Source organism: Pteropus vampyrus, unplaced genomic scaffold (genome assembly GCF_000151845.1).
Source record: "Pteropus vampyrus isolate Shadow unplaced genomic scaffold, Pvam_2.0 Scaffold106, whole genome shotgun sequence".
Taxonomy (NCBI): Eukaryota; Metazoa; Chordata; class Mammalia; order Chiroptera; family Pteropodidae; genus Pteropus; species Pteropus vampyrus.
Genome location: NW_011888887.1, coordinates 5,919,708 through 5,925,352, shown reverse-complemented (window position 1 = coordinate 5,925,352; position 5,645 = coordinate 5,919,708).

Below are 5,645 nucleotides of genomic sequence, written 5' to 3'. Positions count from 1 at the left end.
GATTTGCTTTTTGTCCTTTAGATTTTTGTTTATTTTGCCTTTTTTTACCACTCTCCTTCACTTTTTTACACATGTTAATTTCATGTTTCTATTGGTGTCTGTCCATATATTATTTCTCCGAATTGTTTGTTCTTACACCAGGATCCATGGTCTTAGTTACTATAATTCTGTATACCTGGTAAAGCAAGCTTTCCTCATACTTTTCTTTTTTGAATGCTGCTAGTTATTTTTGCATGTTTATTCTTATGGACGAAATTTAGAATAATTTTGCCAAATCCTAAATTTGGGATTGTGTTAAACTTAAGAATACATTTGGGGAGAACTAACATATTTATAATATTGAATATATGCCAAGTCTTTTATGTTCCTTAGTTGAGTTATATAGTTTTCTTCAAATATATCTATCACATGTTTTGTCAAATTTATATTTATGTATTTTATGTTTTGTGTTAATACCAAAAGAAAATTTTATTTTTGCTTAACAGCATGACTGGCATTTTATACACATTCAACAAGCATTTGTTAAATAAGTAAATGCACATTAAAGTAAATTTTTAAAAGCCATGAAAACTTTAATTATAGACTAAAGGAGAAATGTGAACTACTACCTGAAAGATTTTGGTCTCATTATACACACACACACACACACACACACACACACACACATGAACATAGTTGACATAATTTGCTGGGGCACATATCTAAAAGTAAACTGAGCATCCAGAGCTCAAGGTCAGCCCTGGTCTTATCCATGTGTGATGGACCTTGGAAAATTACATATAGTTGGGGAAAAAAGTTCCTCTATTGCTTCACTAGTGCCTAAAGTTCTACCATTGATTTCACTGCTTCGGAATAAGGGGTTCCTTTCTCTGAAAATGCAAGCACCTCTCAGAAAGGTAGTAGACTACTATAAATTAAACCATTAGTCTTTTACACATTAATATGATTTAATGATTAGTTTCTTCCCAAATTGTAGCGAATTATGAAGAATTTTTAATAGGAAAATCAAAAGAGCAAAGAATAAGGAATACCAGGATACTGGACATATGTGGTGTATAGAGATTTTTTAAAAAGTCAGGAGAAGGAAGCTAAAATTTATAAATTTCTTTGGGTAGGAAGTGCATCTTGTTCATTTTTAAGTATAATGTTTAGCACACCACAGCCGCTATATAGATGTGTGTAAAACAGATGACTCAGTGGGTAAACAGCTCTGCTTGCCTCAGAGCTTTGCCTTTGGGATATTCTGCCCAAAGTTGCAGTCTCAGGGCTATTTTGGGGTGACCGCTACTCTACTATTCTGGCTTCCTTGCCTCAGAATTACTCATATAGGATGGGATGCCAGAATCTCATTGTTGACAGATGTTAGTCGACTGGTATAACAAACAATTGCTAACTGCTAACACATTTTACATTAAGGTAAAGCAATAAGATGTCTATTTATACAATTTTAAATGTTTCCTTCTAGAATAAAAAGTGTATTATCCTCAGACACTTGGTCAGGTCAGTGACTAGCTCTTTCTCTCACTCCTCGTGGATCTCATCATTTCACAAGTGACCCTACTGGGAAAGTATTGGGAAACTGAAGATGAGGGGTAAAGAGTGGATTTTTCCCCACTGTTTAGTTTTTTTCCACTGTTAGTATCCATGAATCTATTACATAACGCAGCAAAATGATGACTCAACCATGAAGTCGCCACTCCCCCAATTCCTGTTAGATCTGGGGAAAGGGAAGAGAAAGCTGGTAGAGTTGAAAAGGCTGTGCTGCCAGCAGAGTAACGGTGTCTGGTAAAGAGACTACAAATGATATCATGTGATATCATTCGACAGTCAAATTAAGAAGTTTTTAAAAATTGATAATAGTTTTTTTTTTAGTGATAAAAAATATATCTTGGGTTAAGATACTAAAGTTTTTTTTCCATCTCTCAATGATAGACATTGAATATTGCCATGGTTATTATCTACTAAGAGATCCATAAAACTTGGACTTTATCTGTTTTGGTTCCTGATGATTGAATTTGTTAAGGATTTTATACTCATTTTCAGAAGGCTATCGAATTAATCAGCAGTACAAGATGATTTCTTTCTTTATTCTCTTCTGAATTAATACAAACTGGAAAAAGTGATTTGAGGTAACTATTAAAAAATAACATTTCAAAAACATTACTCTGAAATTAAGCTAGTTTTGTTTTTCGGTTTTAATTTACCAAGATAACAATAATTTATCAAGATAATACGTATAGTCTCCTCTTAATTTTATACTCAAGCTTTTTGTAGCTTATTTAGGATATCTGCATCTAGTCCAGATCATGGCAATGTTTAATATTAAATAAGAGTTGTGAACTTGATATCAAGCACTCTAAGTTCCTCCTGCATGTTAAAGATTCAAGTTATAAATAATCACATTCCAAAAGAATCTAGAAATGGAGACTCCTCTTTTAATCTATTCCATATACCACTGTCTGCAGTTATAAATATACTAAATATACTATGTGTGATACAAACTAGGTATATGTGTTAAACATAAGTTTAATTTCTATTGTACAAAATTAGAAGTTACAGTTATAGTGATTGATTTTTCTAAGTTCTAACAGTTTTCATAAGAAGGATCAAAAGTATCAACACTTGTGACTTTTTTTTAGACTAATAAAGTCCCACTTTCAGCAGAGTTTTGTTATGGTGACCAATAAACAGTTGTTAGAAACAAAGCTGTGAAAAAAAAAAATCAAGGCTGTCTCCCCAAACCTTATTCCAAATCCTCTAATACTAGCTAGTTATATCTACATTGGAATCGATTTTAAAGTTCATCCTTTTTAGGGTCATCAGCAAAAGTCTACATGATCAGGTTATTTCTCTCCTTGCTGCATGGCATAGCTCATAATAAAGCTAAAGTTATTTATGTATTCAAAGGAAGAGGCTTGTCCTTGAGTCAACCAGTGTGGTAATGGCATGATTGATGGCCAAGAGCTGGATGACTTTGGCTAAAACTCATCCAAAAAAGGCTGAAAGACAGAGACCAAGGAGAGAGAGGGGAAGCATTTGGAGACTGCTAAGTGATAAGGAGCTGCATAAATCAGCTTGTTGAATGTCAGAGAACAGCCTGACTTGACCTGACACTCTGTTAGGTCAGTTCCTTGTTCCCATCTGTGCATACCTAAAGGATCTATTTCCTTTGGCCACAGATTAGTCAAGAGGTCCTAGACAAAACTAGGAAATCAACAATTTTATTTTATTACTTTGTGCCTGGGGAAAGCCTACCGCTTTAATCCTCAAGCACCTGCTGAACCCACCCCATTAAAATACCTCTCAGATCCTTATGCACCTAAATTGCCTAACATAAAATAGGTGCTTGGTATAAATTTTCATTTTTCTCCCTTTTTCCTAAAGTCAAATTATTGATAAAAACATGCTCTTATTTCTTTGAGTGTTTTTATTTTCACAAATATCAAATTCATGAATCAAAGGAGCCAGACAAGAGGGAGGAATTTTAGGCATCAACTTTTAATGTCTGTCTACTTCATTTATATCTGAGTCTTTCAGATTAGCTAGAACTTCATCAGCATTCCATGAGGCTAGGCACTCTATATCCTGCTTTACATGAAGTATGTCATTTACCCCAACAACTGCATGAGGTAGTGTATTAGTCCACTTGGGCTGCAATAGCAAAAATATCATAGACCGGGGGGCCTAAACAGCACTTATTTCTCACAGTTCTGAGGCTGAGAAGTCCAAGATCAAGGTACTGGTAGATTCAGTGTCTGGTGAGGGCCACTTCCTGGCTCACAGACTGCTATCTTCTCTCTGTGTCCTCACATAGTGGAGGGGGTGAGAGAGCTCTCTGGGACATCTTTTATAAGGACACTAATCCCATTCATGAAGGTCCTACTCTCACGACCTAATCATCTTCCAAAAGCCCCTCTTTCAAATAACATCTCATTGGAGTTTAGGTTTCAACATATGAATTTGAGGAGGACAAACATTCAGGCTATGGTATCTTCAACCAACATTATCTTAATTTGATAGGCTTTTGCAGTTTGAGAACTTCCCTAAGATCAGACAGCTAACAAATAACGAAGCAGGGCATCTGCTCCCAGGCCTGTGCCTGAAGCCTGCTCCATGTCCTGGGTGGGCCTTCAGTGAGGGGTAGGACTATACCAAGCTGATCAACTGCAACGTATTCATTCTTTCCAGAAACCTTGAGGCTGCCTACCACACCTAAGGCTGGTGTGGTAGGCAGAATAATGACTTCCAAAAAATGCCCATGCCCAGGACTCATGAATGTGTCCCCTCACATAGCAAAAGGGACTTCATAGATGTGATTAAGGTTATGGATCTTAAAATAGGAAGATTTTCCTGGATTATCTGGGTGGGCCCAATCTAACCACATGAGACCTTAAAAATGGAAATGGAAGGCAGATGGATCAGAGAGATGAGACAGAAGAAAAAGAGACATTTGAAGTATTCTCCTCTGAATTAATAAAACTGGAAAAAGTGATTTGAGGTAACCATTAAATAACCTATTTCAAAAACATTACTCTGAAATTAAGCCAGTGTTGTTTTTCTGTTTTAATTTATTAAGATAATAATAATTTATCAAGATAATAGGCATATTCTCCTCTTAATTTTGCACTCAAGCCTTTTGTGGCTTATTTAGGATATTTGCATCTAGTCCGTCTAGACAGTGCTTCACACACTATGCCTTATCAACCCAATGATGCCGGCTTTGGAGATAAAGAAAGAAATGGAAACCTTAGTCCCACAACTATGAGGACCTCAATTCTGCCAACAACTCAAAATGAGCAAACAAACAAACAAAACCATGTCATCTTCGCCTGAGCCGCCAGAAAGGAATGCAGCCCCGCCGATGTAATCTTGATTATAGCCCAGTGAGACCTGTGTCAGACATCTGGCATAGAGATGTATTAACTGTAAGATAATAAATTTGTGTTATTTTAAGCCACCGAGTTTGTGGTAATTTGTTGCAGCAGCAACAGGAAACTAATACAACTAGTAGTCAGTTCCTTTATTCAAATTAGCTAAATTCCTCTGATGCTCACAAAGGGAAATGCACAAATTGTCTGACTCTGGTCTTTCTCTTATGAAGAAAGAAAAGAAAAGTGCATGCCACCCTGTAGGTTGTGAAATGAATCTGGATTGTTCTTTTGGTTGAAACCATACCCCAAGGTCAGTGAACACAGTACTACCCCAGTATGGAATCCAAACATCGTGGTTTGTCCAGAACTGGACTAACCAGTCTGGAACATAGAGAAACAACCTATGAGTGACAGACATATGTTTATTTATCACCTATGCAGGTATCATTAGAGAAATGAAAGAGTGAAACGGAAGGCACGTTCTACCTGGTGAAAATGTCTAGATTTACATGCGATAACAATGTCATATGGTATTTAATTTCAGAATAAAATTACTCTGCTAAACAAAAGGATATCTCCAGGTTGATTTATTTTCAATCATGAACAGTAATTTTCTAAAATTCAACTTCCCATTTGATAAATGGAAACATATAATAAAATGCTTTGTCCATATTTTCAGTAGAAAATGTTTAAGACAAATGAGGCAAATAAAATGTAATTCAAATGTATTCAATGAGCCATGATAATTTTTCACATATTCTTTCTTTTCATACT